This window comes from Lolium perenne, chromosome 2, assembly GCF_019359855.2.
Source record: "Lolium perenne isolate Kyuss_39 chromosome 2, Kyuss_2.0, whole genome shotgun sequence".
Lineage (NCBI taxonomy): Eukaryota > Viridiplantae > Streptophyta > Magnoliopsida > Poales > Poaceae > Lolium > Lolium perenne.
In genome coordinates, this window is record NC_067245.2 from 180,034,718 (window position 1) to 180,050,493 (window position 15,776).

The window sequence follows — 15,776 nt, forward strand, 5'->3', positions numbered from 1 at the left end:
TATCGATTTCTACTTGTTGTTGATGCTATTGAGTGAAACCATTGAACCAAGTTTATGTTCAGATTGTTATTCATCATAATATCACCTCTGATCATGTTCCATATGATGTCTTGTGAGTAGTTCGTTTAGTTCTCGAGGACATGGGTGAAGTCTAACTGTTAGTAGTGAACTATGGTTGAGTAATATTCAATGGTATGATATTTAAGTTGTGGTGTTACTCTTCTAGTGGTGTCGTGTGAACGTCGACTACATGACACTTCACCTTTATGGGCCTAGGGGAATGCATCTTGTACTCGTTTGCCGATTGCGGGGTTGCCGGAGTGACAGAAACCTAAACCCCCGTTGGTATATCGATGCAGGAGGGATAGCAGGATCTCAGAGTTTAAGGCTGTGGTTAGATTTATTCTTAATTACTTTCTTGTAGTTGCGGATGCTTGCAAGGGGTATAATCACAAGTATGTATTAGTCCTAGGAAGGGCGGTACATTAGCATAGGTTCACCCACACAACACTTATCATAACAATGAAGATTATTTAGCCATATGTAGCGAAAGCACTAGACTAAAATCCCGTGTGTCCTCGAGAACGTTTGGTCATTATAAGTAAACAAACTGGCTTGTCCTTTGTGCTAAAAAGGATTGGGCCACTCGCTGCAATTGTTACTCTCGCACTTTACTTACTCGTACTTTATTCAACTGTTACATCAAAACCCCCTGAATACTTGTTTGAGAGCATTTACAGGGAATCCTTCATCGAAACTGCTTGTCAACACCTTCTGCTCCTCGTTGGGATCGACATTCTTACTTATCGAAAATACTACGATACACCCCCTATACTTGTGGGTCATCAAGACTATTTTCTGGCGCCGTTGCCGGGGAGTGAAGCGCTATTGGTAAGTGGAATTGGTAAGGAAAACCTTTACTGTTTGTGCTGATTTTATTTCTGCCTGCTGCTATAAGTCATTATGGAGAGATCTTCTCTTCAATTTCTATTTGGGAAATCTACTACTACTGCAACGGTAGTGGATGAGGCGCCAGGTGAGGAAGTGATACCATATAAAATACCTATGAAAATTATTGAACGTGTTATGGATAACCGCTATGAAGGGGATGGAACTGTCCACCCTGGAGATCATTTATTGTTCTTGCATGAATTATGCGGTTTATTCAAGTGTGCAGGTATTGCTATGGATGAAGTGAGGAAGAAACTATTCTCTATATCGCTGTCTGGTAAGGCGGCGCATTGGTATAAATTACTGGATAATGGGGATTCTCTTGAATGGAATGATATTGTGCCCCGGTTTTATTCTAAGTTCTATCCTCCAAGTGAAATTCACAAGGATCAGAATCGCATATATAATTTTTGGCCTCATGATGGAGAGAGTATTGCCCAAGCTTGGGGGAGATTGAAGTCTTTAATGCTCAAATGCCCCATTCATGAGCTTCCTGGTAATGTTATTATTGATAATTTCTATGCAAGACTTTCTTTTCAAGACAAGACCTTGCTGGATACTTCTTGTTCTGGATCATTTACACGCAACAAAGAAGAGTTTAAAAGGGACCTTCTTGATCGGATCCAAGAAAATACTGAAGGTTGGGAGAACGACAAGGATAGAGAATCAGGTATAATTTATGATTATAAATGCATTGAAGCTTTTATGGATACTGATAAATTTCGTAATATGAGTGCTACATATGGTCTTGATTCTCAAGTTGCCGCAAATCTTTATAAAGCTTTTGCCTCTCATTATGAATTGCCAAAGAAGAATTTTGATAAGTATCATGAACCGTATAAAGATAAAATTGATTCATCTATTAATAAATGCGTTGTAGTTGAAACTGCTGATCATGTTATTCCTGAAGCTTATATTGAAAAAACTCCTTTCCCTGCTAAAATGAAGGAGTACTCTGTTATAAATAGTGCGGTTCATAAAAGTGAAAAGAAACCTGTAGAACCTGAAGAACAAATAAAAGTTGAACCCGCTATTGCAATAGTTAAAGATCTTGTGACTGAAAATGTGGAGGATGGCCATATTATTTTCTGTGAAGATGCTTCTAATATTGTTTCACATCCTAATAAACCCAAACAAGTTAGTATTCCTATGCTATCTGTTAGAATTGGTGATCATTGCTATTATGGATTATGTGATATTGGTGCAAGTGTTAGTGCTATTCCTTATGAGCTTTACACGGAGATTATGCACGAAATTGATTCTTGTGATCTTGAAGATATTGATGTGGTTATTCAGCTGGCTAATAGAGAAACTATTTCTCCAATTGGTATTGTTCGAGATGTGGAAGTTTTATGCGGTAAGATTAAATATCCTGCTGACTTTTTGGTACTTGGTTCTGCTGCTAGTGATTATTGTCCTATCATTTTTGGTAGACCTTTTCTAAATACTTGTGGAGCTATTATAGACTGCAAGAAAGAGAAAATTTTGACTAAATTTGCTGGTGAATCTTATGAGTTTAACTTCTCTAAATTTACCAAAACTCCTTATAAAGCTGATTTGCCTAATAATGATTTTAAAATGGAACAGTGTGCAGCTATTGTTCTTGTTCCTAATAATCCTTTGCAGCAACATTTGGAGGATAGCGAGAGTGAAGTTTTTAGGAAAGAAAGAGATGAGCTTGAGGAAATTTTTCTCCGCCAACCTATTCTCAAGCATGATTTACCGGTGGAAGATTTGGGTACAACACCGCCACCAAAGGAAGATCCTATTTTTGAATTAAAGCCTTTTCCTGATAATCTTAAATATGCTCATATTGATGATAAGAAAATATATCCTGTTATTATTAGTTCTAAGCTTTCAGAGATTGAGGAAGAAAGGTTATTGGAAATATTGAAGAAACACCGAGGAGCTATTGGCTATACTCTTGATGATTTGAAAGGGATTTCTCCTTCTATTTGCCAACATGCTATTAATATGGAAGATGATGCAAAGCCTGTTGTTGAACATCAGCGTCGTCTAATTCCGAAGATGAAGGAAGTGGTAAGGAATGAGGTATTAAGACTTCTTGAAGCTGGTATTATATATCCTATTGCTGATAGTAGATGGGTTAGTCCTGTGCATTGCGTTCCCAAGAAAGGAGGAATGATCACAGTGCCTAATGATAATGATGAGCTCATCCCTCAAAGAGTAGTTGTAGGGTATAGAATGTGCATTGATTTTCGAAAAGTTAATAAAGTTACTAAGAAAGATCATTACCCTTTACCATTTATTGATCAAATGCTAGAAAGATTGTCTAAAAATACTCATTTTTGCTTTCTTGATGGTTATTCTGGGTTTTCACAAATTGCTGTTAAAACTAAAGATCAAGAGAAAACCACTTTTACTTGTCCCTATGGAACTTATGCTTATAGACGCATGCCTTTTGGTTTATGTAATGCTCCTGCTACTTTTCAAAGATGCATGTCTGCTATTTTTCATGGTTTTTGCGAGAGTATTGTAGAGGTATTCATGGATGATTTTTCCGTCTATGGGAATTCTTTTGATAGTTGCTTGCGAAACCTTGATAAAGTTTTGCAGAGATGTGAAGAAACTAACCTTGTTCTTAATTGGGAGAAATGCCACTTTATGGTTAATGAAGGAATTGTATTGGGACATAAAATTTCTGAGAGAGGTATTGAAGTTGATAGAGCTAAAGTTGAAGCAATTGAGAAGATGCCCTATCCGAGGGATGTTAAAGGTATTCGTAGTGTTCTTGGTCATGCTGGGTTTTATAGGAGATTTATTAAAGATTACTCCAAGATTTCAAAGCCTCTTACTAATCTTCTTCAAAAAGATGTACCTTTTGTTTTTGATGATGATTGTAAGGAAGCTTTTGAAACTCTAAAGAAAGCCTTAACAACTGCTCCTGTAGTTGAACCTCCTGATTGGAATTTGCCTTTTGAAATTATGTGTGATGCTAGTGATTTTCTTTGTAGGCGCTGTTCTTGGACAGCGAGTAGATAAAAAACTGAATGTTATTCATTATGCTAGTAAAACTCTTGATGCTGCTCAAAGAAATTATGCTACAACTGAAAAAGAATTATTAGCTGTAGTCTTTGCTTGTGATAAATTTAGATCTTATATTGTTGATTCAAAAGTTACTATTCATACTGATCATGCTGCAATTAGATACCTTATGACAAAGAAAGATGCTAAGCCGAGGCTTATTAGATGGGTCCTTCTTTTGCAAGAATTCGATTTACATATTGTAGATAGGAAAGGTGCTGATAATCCGGTTGCTGATAATTTGTCTAGATTGGAAAATATTGCTTATGATCCTGTTCATGTTAATGATAGTTTTCCAAATGAGCAATTGGCTGTAATAAAGGTCAGCTCGCGAGACAGTCCTTGGTATGCTGATTATGCTAACTTTATTGTTTCCAAGTACTTGCCTCCAACCTTTTCAAATTTCAAAGAAAGGAGGAAATTCTTTTATGACTTGAGGCATTATTTCTGGGATGACCCACACTTATATAAAGAAGGAGTGGATGGTATTCTGCGAAGGTGTGTTCCCGAATATGAACAACAAGAGATATTGAGTAAATGTCATGGTAGTGCTTATGGAGGACATCACGCCGGAGAAAGAACCGCGCAAAAGGCTCTACAATCAGGTTTTTATTGGCCAACTCTCTTCAAAGATGCGAGAAAGTTTATTTTATCTTGTGATGAATGCCAAAGGGTTGGTAATATCTCCAGACGTAATGAAATGCCTATGAATTATACTCTTGTTATTGAACCGTTTGATTGTTGGGGATTTGACTTCATGGGACCTTTTCCCTCTTCAGAAGGTAACACTCATATACTTGTTGCTGTTGATTATGTTACTAAATGGGTGGAAGCCATACCTACAAAAAGTGCTGATGGTGAGACCTCTTTAAGAATGCTTTTAGATATTATTTTTCCTAGATTTGGAGTGCCTAGATATATTATGACTGATGGAGGTTCTCATTTTATTCCTGGAGGTTTTAGAAAAACTCTTGCTAGGTATGGTATTAATCATAGAATTGCTTCCGCTTATCATCCTCAAACTAGTGGGCAAGTAGAATTATCAAATAGAGAGATTAAATCTATCTTGCAAAAGACTGTTAATAAAACTAGAAAGAATTGGGCTAGTAAATTGAAGGATGCACTATGGGCTTATAGAACTGCTTATAAAAATCCCATGGGAATGTCACCTTATAAAATGGTTTATGGGAAAGCTTGTCATTTACCTTTAGAACTAGAGCACAAAGCTTATTGGGCAGTTAGAGAATTAAATAAAGATCCTAAACTTGCCGGTGATAAGAGGTTGTTGCAATTAAGTTCTCTAGATGAATGGAGAAGTGAAGCTTATGAAAATGCTAAACTCTTTAAAGAGAAAGTTAAAAAATGGCATGATAGGAGGATTATCAAAAGAGAATTTAATATTGGGGATAAAGTCCTATTGTATCGGTCTCGTCTCAGATTCTTTGCAGGGAAATTACTCTCGAAATGGGAAGGACCATATGTTGTCGAGGAGGTGTATCGTTCAGGAGCAATCAAAATTAGCTCTCTCCAAGGCAATGCTACGCAAGTGGTGAATGGACAAAGACTCAAGCATTATATCTCAGGTGATTCTTATAATGTTGATGTTGATATTATTCAAGTGGAAACACCAGAGGCTTTCATCAAAGGGCAAATTGACAGTCCGCCAGAACTCGACTTTGAATAGGTAACAGTACTGGTAATGAAAATTACGCAATTTACTTTCCGAACAATATTTTTGCTATTTTTGGAAAATATGAAAAATTACGAGTTCGAAACGGAGTGGAAAAGACGCACGAGTGCGTGCCACCATAGGCCGGCGCGGCCTGGCCTGGGCCCGCGCCGACCTATGGTTTGGCCGCCTCGTCGCCCCTTTCTGACTTTGGTTCGATCTGGTACTTTCCTTATGTCGTGAAAATTTTTGCTATATAATCCCCCGGACCCCTGGAGGTCCGTATATCGTTTTCTCGACGTGTTTTGTTTCGAGCTGTTTCTGTCAGGATCAGTTTTCGGTCTAGAAGCACCATGGCCTCAAACAACAAGGGCAAGGGGCTTTCGGAGGAAGAAGTGAAGAGGGTGCCATCAAGACAAGAGCAGCAAGCCGTTGGGAGCAAGCAAATCTTGGTGGGATCTGTTGACACTCGACGTTCCTTTTCTCATAACTTGCAGGGACCTTTACCACCCGCTCTTAGCCTCGACTCCTTCCCTGTGTTGGAAGAAGCTCTACGAACTACCGATGAGTTTTGTGATCAATATCGGGCTCTAAGAAGAGAAGTGGAGATACTCCAGGAGGAGAATTGCCGTCTCCGAAGAATGCTGGAATACCACTCGATTCACATCACAAGGTCATCATCGCCAACTTCAGATAACAATGAATCTCTTCGAGTCTTAGTGCAGAATTGCCAAGCTAAGAAACTGAAGCTGAAGGAGATCTGTAAGAAGCGCGGGAGGAGTTCATCACCATCATCGCCAAAGGAGTAATTCATCATCGGTATTGGCATCCCCTTGGTTTGTTCCAAGCTTGGGGGAGTGCCGCGGTATCACATCATCACTACCTTTTACTTTTTATTGTCAAGTAGTGTCATATCATGAGTAGGGAAGTTATCATATAAGATGGGTTGCAGTTTGGAAGTATCTCTCCTTTAGTTGGTTATCTATGTATCCCTTGGTGTGAGTTATCGTTATGGAATATTAATGAGAAGTCTTATCATTTACATATTGCACATCTTATTTTAGTTTGCAATCTCTATTATATGATTTATCTTGTCATTAGTATTGGTATCACTTTGGGAGCATTGAATAAATCTATTTGGTTTTGGCAAACTTAGCATTGGTCAATAGCAACAACACTTTGAGGTTTAAGTAGAAAAGAGAAATACATGTAGTTGTTTCATTGTCTTTCTTTCTTGTTAGCTCATAGCTTATTATTCTGAAGTTAAAATTGTTTGTGCTTACAAGGAAGATGCATGATTGTTTCTATCACATGTATATTTGTTTGTTTCCCTCAACTCTTATGCTTGCTAATTAACCTTGCTAGCCAAAAACCTGTACTGAGAGGGAATACTTCCCGTGCATCCAAATCTTAACCCAAACCTATGTCATTTGTGTCCACCATACCTACCTACTACATGGTATTTTCTGCCATTCCAAGTAAATACTTCATGTGCTACCTTTAAACAATTCAAAACTTGTTATCTCTTATTTGTGTCAATGTTTCATATCTCATGAGGAAGTATGTGGTGTTTTATCTTTCAATCTTGTTGGGCAACTTTCACCAATGGACTAGTGGCTTCATCCGCTTATCCAATAATTTTGCAAAAAGAGCTGGCAATGGGATTCCCAGTCCCACATTAATTAAACTAAATAGACACTCCTCCATGGTATGTGATTGATGGACGGCACCCGAAGGATTCGGTTAGCCATGGCATGTGTAAGCAAATGTTGGGGGGAGTGTCATCATCATAATAAAACTAAAATAAAAAGGCACTCCTTCATGGTATGAGATTGTTGGCAGGCACCCGAGGATTCGGTTAGCCATGGTTTGTGAAAGAAAGGTTGGAAGGAGTGCCACACAAAATGCAAATAAAATGGGAGCCGCTCTTTGAAGGTTGTCTGGCAACGGGGTTAGAGTACCCGCTACCAGTCGTTGACAACAACAAACACCTCTCAAAATGTTACTTTTATTATCTCTATATGATTTCAAAACTGAAAAAGCTCTAGCACATGATTTAATCACTGCCTCCCTCTGCGAAGGGCCTGTCTTTTACTTTATGTTGAGTCAGTAAACCTATTTCCCTCCATCTCAAGCAAGCATTTGAGTAGTTGTGATCAAACCATTATATTGTGATTTGCTTCATCATGTCTTTTACTTTTCCTTGTTTAGTTCAAGTTTTATCTGAATGAATATAGCTTTGCAAGTTATCAATGATTATGAGGAGACCATTATGATTGAGTATGCAAGTTGTGCCTTATAAACTTTAACATGAGAGCGCTGCTCAATGAGATAAATATAATCTGTTAATTGTTCTCTGACCAAGAACGAAGTTTGCCATCACCAACTATGATTTCTTATGCACCTTTATTTGTGATTACCTTATACTTGTTTCAAGTTGAGTTATATGAGGAAGTTGTTTACTATAATGTCTTGTGTGAATGAATATGATGCTTCTTGTCCGTATTTTATTTACCGACTCTTCACTCCATAAACATGTGGTCCTGTTTACCGAGTTCAGTTTCGCTTGGGGACAAGCGAAGTCTAAGCTTGGGGGGAGTTGATACGTCCAATTTGCATCACTATTTTGTATCATAATTTGCTGTTATTCATTGATATATTTCATATTTGGATACAATACTTAAGTTATTTCATCTATTTTGCATGTTTCATCATTATTGGAGGATCAAGCACTGGAGCCAGGATTCTGCTGGAAAAAGCACCGTCAGAACGCAATATTTCGGAAGATCAACTGTGGAAGGAAATTATACCAAAAATCCTATTTTTCCAGATGACGAAGGAAGCCAGAAGGGGGAGCTGAGAAGGCCCAAGGTGGGGCCAGACCACAGGCCGGCGCGGCCCATGGCCTGGCCGCGCCACCTTGTGGTGTGGGGGCCCCACAGCCCCTTTCGCCTCCTTTTCTTCGCGAAACCCTTCGTCCTGAAGACCTAAGCCACAGAGGGTACCTCGCGAAGAGTGACAGCCGCCTCTGCGGGGCGGAGAACACCAGAGAGAAAAGAGCTCTCCGGCGGGCAGGAATCCGCCGGGGAAATTCCCTCCCGGAGGGGGAAATCGACGCCATCGTCACCGTCATCGAGCTGGACATCATCTCCATCACCATCATCATCATCTCCACCATCATCACCGCCGTCTCCACCGCTGGACACCATCACCGCCGTAGCAATTTGGGTTTGATCTTGATTGTTTGATAGGGGAAACTCTCCCGGTATCGATTTCTACTTGTTGTTGATGCTATTGAGTGAAACCATTGAACCAAGTTTATGTTCAGATTGTTATTCATCATCATATCACCTCTGATCATGTTCCATATGATGTCTTGTGAGTAGTTCGTTTAGTTCTCGAGGACATGGGTGAAGTCTAACTGTTAGTAGTGAACTATGGTTGAGTAATATTCAATGGTATGATATTTAAGTTGTGGTGTTATTCTTCTAGTGGTGTCGTGTGAACGTCGACTACATGACACTTCACCTTTATGGGCCTAGGGGAATGCATCTTGTACTCGTTTGCCAGTTGTGGGGTTGCCGGAGTGACAGAAACCTAAACCCCCGTTGGTATATCGATGCAGGAGGGATAGCAGGATCTCAGAGTTTAAGGCTGTGGTTAGATTTATTCTTAATTACTTTCTTGTAGTTGCGGATGCTTGCAAGGGGTATAATCACAAGTATGTATTAGTCCTAGGAAGGGCGGTACATTAGCATAGGTTCACCCACACAACACTTATCATAACAATGAAGATTATTTAGCCATATGTAGCGAAAGCACTAGACTAAAATCCCGTGTGTCCTCGAGAACGTTTGGTCATTATAAGTAAACAAACCGGCTTGTCCTTTGTGCTAAAAAGGATTGGGCCACTCGCTGCAATTGTTACTCTCGCACTTTACTTACTCGTACTTTATTCAACTGTTACATCAAAACCCCCTGAATACTTGTTTGAGAGCATTTACAGGGAATCCTTCATCGAAACTGCTTGTCAACACCGTCTGCTCCTCGTTGGGATCGACATTCTTACTTATCGAAAATACTACGATACACCCCCTATACTTGTGGGTCATCACTGAACAAATACGGGCAAGCAAGATACCACTTTATCATATCTTTTTATGAGCATTGCAATCCTGCTGATAGATATGTTTCATGATGCTTATTATTAGTTTGTTGGTATCTTTTTCATGGTTGACATAACTATTAGATGACTTAATTTGCATTTATCTTATTATGAATTGCCTAAGTACTCGTCCATATAATGAGAATATTTACATCATATAAGCAAATGTGTTCGTGAAAGTTCTTTTATCGCACTCAGTTGTTAACTGAATTGCTTGAGGACAAGCAATAAGGAAGCTAAGCTTGGGGGGACTTGATACGTCCAAAACGTATCTACTTTCCCGAACATTTTTGCTATTGTTTTTCCTCTAATTTGTGTATTTTGGATACAACTAACACGGACTAACGTTGTTTTCAGCAGAATTGCCCTGGTGTCTTATTTTTGTGCAGAAAATCAACTTTCAGGAAAATCCCCGGAAATAATTGCAATGGGCTTATTTTCACAAAAGACTTACGGAGCCAGAAGACGAGATGGAGAGGGCCACGAGGGGCGCTGATGTCTACGCACGCTTCTATTCCTGTAGACAGTGATGGGCCTCCAAGAGCAGAGGTTTGTAGAACAGCAGCAAGTTTCCCTTAAGTGAATCACTCAAGGTTTATCGAACTCAGGGAGGTAGAGGTCAAAGATATCCCTCTCAAGCAACCCTGCAATTAAGATACAAGAAGTCTCTTGTGTCCCCAACACACCTAATACACTTGTCAGATGTATAGGTGCACTAGTTCGGTGAAGAGATAGTGAAATACAAGTAATATGGATGATTATAAGTAGTAATTGCAATCTGAAATAAAAATGGCAGCAAGCGAACATGTAGCGGAACTTGTTGGAAACGGTGTTTCAATGCTTAGAAATAAGGCCTAGGGATCATACTTTCACTAGTGGACACTCTCAACAATGATCACATAATTAGATAACTTCTCTTCACTTGTGCTACTCTGAATTACTCTCCTATTGGAATCACTAATCATCACGTAGTGGCTATGAAAGCTCCACTCAAAGTTCATCAAGTACTTGACAAACACCACTCATAGGGATATCCTCATCAAATCATAATCCAAGATAATACCGTTGCAATTTAGACCGAGTACTAACATAGCATACACACTGTCAACAATAGCTATGAAAGGGGGAATAGATCACATCAATACTATCATAGTAATAGTTAACTTCATAATCCACAAGAGATTACAATCATAACATACGCCAAGTACTACATGATGCACACACTGTCCTCTTTACATCATGGAGGAGGAATAGACTACTTTAATAACATCACTAGAGTAGCACATAGATTAATAGTGATACAAAGCTCATGATCACATAAAGATCACACCATGGGAGAGAGAGATGAACCACATAGCTACCGGTAGAGCCCTCAGCCTCGGGGGAGAACTACTCCCTCCTCATCATGGGAGACAGCAACGGCGATGAAGATGGCGGTGGTGTCGATGGAGATGACTCCGGGGGCAATTCCCCGTCTCGGCGGCGTGCCGGAACAGAGACTTCTGTCCCCCGAAACTTGTCTTCGCGATGGCAGCGGCTACATAACTTTTCGTGGAGGAAGACCGATATCTTTAGGGTTTTCGCATCTGGGAGAATATATAGGCGAAGGGGCAGCGCGAGGGGGTGCCCGAGGGGCCCACCCCATATGGCGGCGCGCCCCCCTCTTGGCCGCGCCAGCCTATGGTGTGGAGGTCGTGGGCCTCCCCCTGGCTTGCCCTTCTGGCTCCGTGTGTCCCTCGGAAAAATAGGAGGTTTGGCTTTTGTTTCGTCCAATTCCGAGAATATTTCCTGTGTACAATTTCTGAAACCAAAAACAGCAGAAAACAGGAACTGGCGCTTCGGCATCTTGTTAATAGGTTAGTACCGGAAAATGCATTAAAATGATATAAAGTATGAGTAAAACATGTAGGTATTGTCATAAAACTAGCATGGAACATAAGAAATTATAGATACGTTTGAGACGTATCAGGCGCACACCACATGGCGGCGCGGTGGGCCCATGGGCCGCACCGCCCTATGGTGACGCCGCCTCGGCCAGCCTCCGACGCTCCCCTCTAGACTACTTAAAGCCCTTGACCTAAAAACGCACGGGGGTTCGACCAATTTTCCAGAAGACATCCAAAACTCCGCCGCCGTCGCGAAACTAAATCTCGGGATCAGAAACTCCGTTCTAGCACCCTGCCGGGACGGGGAATTGGAGGAGATCATCGCCATCATCACCACCGACGCCTCTCCATCAACCATCCATGCTTCCCCCATCCATGTGTGAGTAATTCCCCCACTGTAGGCTGAAGGGGATGGTAGAGATTGGATGAGATTGTTCATGTAATAGCCATAAGATTGTTAGGGCATGGCCTAGTATCCGTTGTTGGTACTTTTATGATATTGTTGCAACTTGTTATGCTTAATGCTTGTCACTAGGGCCCGAGTTCCATGACCCTCAGATCTGAACATATTATTGATTCATGATGATATTCATTGTTTTATGATCTTACCTGCAAGTTGTATACACATATTGATATCCGGAACCCGAGGCCCCAAAGTGACAGAAATTGGGACAACAGGAGGGGAAGGCTGTGATATGAGGATCACATGTGTTCACGGAGTGTTAATGCTTTGCTCCGGTACTCTATTAAAAGGAGTACCTTAATTACCAGTAGTTTCCCTAGAGGCTCGGCTGCCACCGGCTGGTAGGACAAAAGATGTTGTGCAAATTTCTCATTGCGAGCACGTACGACTATATACGGAACACATGCCTATGGTTATTTAGTACTTGGATACTGTTTTATTATTATATGCAAATGCCTTGTCTTGATTATTACATGAGATATCTTATCCATGCAGCGCCCGTTCATCCATCCCTTTGCCTACAATATTTTAATCCTGTTGTTTACTATAATCACTACTGCTGTCTTTATAACACTGCTGCTTCTATTTCACTACTGCTACTGCTATAAAACTGTTGCTACTGATAAACTGTTGCGAGAAAGTCTGTTTCCAGATGCAGCTGAATTGACAACTCCGATGTTAAGGCTTACAAATATTCTTTGGCTCCCCTTGTGTCGAATCAATAAATTGGGTTTTACTTCCCTCGAATACTGTTGCGATCCCCTATACTTGTGGGTCATCAGTGACTGCAGCACGAACATCGGCGATACGGTACACCTCTTTCTACCAAAAGTTTAGCGGCTCGTTTAATCACGATCTGATAGTCCATTATGCTTCCTTTGATTAGTTCGACCGCGCCATGGGGATTTACCATAAGAACTCGGAAGGGTTATTTAGGCCTTTCGTGTTGCTGCATTGCTATATTAAGCTCAAAATGAACGAGAAGTGGCGGTTGATGCGTATTTCCTTATCGAAGGGGAAATATTTTATTGATCTGGATACGGCGATCGCAATATTGGCAGGGCACCCTATCGGCAACAAGGCTGCCAAGGTTGGCTTGGCCGACGCAGCGGCGATCGAGAAGACGCAGGCGTCGATCACACAGTGCCTCTCCGAGGTCTCCTCGACCCTGCTCTACCGCGACAAAAAGACCGACGAAAGGTGGGCGACGCTGCTCAAGAGGCAAGATGAGAAGATGGAGCTCAAGAAACACAAGGAGGACATATCCCTGCTAATCGCGTTGACAACTGGAATATCTTCACGGACGTTGGTGGCCCACAACTTCTACAAAGGCATGATCCTCTGCGACATCGAAGCCAAAACAGCGACGGCCGAGGCAGCGGCAGCAACCCCACCCCCGAAGGCAGAGCTGGCACCAGAAGGCGCGTCGGCAACATCGTCTACTACTACACATGCGTCGGCGGCATCGGCATCGGCATCTGCATCTTCATCGGTGTCGGCCTCGGCATCGGCAGACCGGGCAGTCGTCGTGCTCGACGGGCCTACGTCGACTCAGGATGTGTTGTCGGCATCGCCGAACCCTTTCTTCTAATTTATGTTTAGCTTCACCACCGGTATGTAATATGATCGCGCGTTCAGTACTTTGATCGTGGCTACTTCGATCGCGGTGTCTTCGCGAACGATCTCTTTTAAATGTAAACTATCTGAATTTATGTTTCGGGATCGTGTTTGGGGGACATGGCTGGGATGCGATGTTCCCCGAATGCGACACGAAGAAAACGCGTCCCCCAAACAATCGATCTGGTGCTGTTTGGGGATGTTTTGGGAGACGCGGCTGAAGATGCTCTAAATGCACCTATTAAGAATACATTTTAAGTTTATTCTAAAATGATGAAAAAATCTGGAAAACAATTCCAAGTCTACATCTAGATATCCTATGTTCATTCACAACGAGTGCATCAACGAGTGCATCTAAACCTGGAAGCCAAAGATGATTTTCCCGAGGAAACGTTGCTTCTAAGTAGTCAAATACTAGCTACCGCCTCTATTCCAGTGAACAAGACTTATATTTTTCCAAAAGTCAAATTATGTAAATTTTGATTAAATTTTTAGGAAAAGATATTAATGTGTACATTTATCGATTAACATACTTAGATACACCATGAAACAATGGCCTTAGCCTTAAGCCATCGCACCATTGATCTACACCATCACCAAGCGGAAGTCTTAGTCCATCCGCAAAGCCCTCTTTGATGAAGCTTGGATCTCTCAAATTGATGCCACCGCCGGCCTCACCATGCAACATGTATAAGTGTTCACGAAGATTTGGAAATTTACCTCGCAAGTCCATCTTAGTGAAGATACACCGGATTCTATCCTTTGGAAGCTCACCGACTACATGACCTACCCTTGCACCTCGGCATACACAATTCGCCACGACAATCCGCTCAGAGATGGATTGATTGGATTAAATCGTGAGAAACACTCTGGTTTTAGAACTATCAAGCTCCCTTATCCTCTGCTACAGTAGGGTGAGGAGAAACCAGGGCGTCCAAGTCTGCTCTCGTCTTCCGCCGGCGAGCCCGCCGGTTCCCCTCCCCTCCGTCGGTCGCCTCGGCAGCCGGAGGGCGGGGGAACCCCGGTGCTCCATCCTGGCGTGTAGATAGTAGTAGTAGTAGTAGTAGTAGTAGTAGGGTTTGGGAGTGCGGCGTTCCGGTGGTGGCGGCGCTGTGCTATCCAATAAGGTGGCCCAAGTTCCAGCCCCATCTCACCGGCGACGGTGAGGAACTTTGGGTTCTGTTTGTCTCCGTTGGCGAAGTCCAAGCGAGGTTGGCTTCGTCGTTTTTGATGTTTTGTCCCCCTGGCTTCTTCCTCGTGTTGCCGTCGGTGGCTCCTGCGGCGGTGGCGAGCTGGTGGTGGAGAGTGATGAGGGGTCTGCTTCCAGGCCCTCGTCGTTCTTGTGTAGGAGTCCAGATGCCTCGTTCCGGCGAGGCGGGTGTCCGGCTGTCCCCTTTGTGCTGATGCAGGTCTTCAAGCAGGCTCCGGCATAGGAATAACAAAAATGTAAAATATCGACTATTTGATATTCTATATCAAATATCAAATATCGACTATCGAATATCAAATATTTTACAAACGTGTAAAATATCAAATTCAAATACTTTATATTCTGAGCTACATAAGAATAACAAAAATGTAGGTCTAAGTAATTATTTTCAAATCTCCAAAACACGTCAGATTTTGTCATTTTTGCCTAGCATAAAATAAAATAAATCTCGGGTTGAGATTTTGCATGATTGTGAGATGTATGACTGGCAATCCCCAAAATTATATGAGAATTTTTGATAGCTTACAAAAATATCTTTTATTTTTAAAAAAATGACAAGACCACCGAAGCTCGGGAGTCAAAAAAAAAAACTTACAGGAGATAAAAATGCTATAGGAGTACAAAGAGACGTGGGGTCCGCTTTGCTGTGCTCTGGCCGCCGTCGGGCGAGCGGCCCGTCGATCGGTCGACCGAAGTTGTTTTCCATAGTATAGATAGCAAATCTTCCAAATTCATGAAGTCGCTGCCCAGCTTGAGTACACTTTTACGTT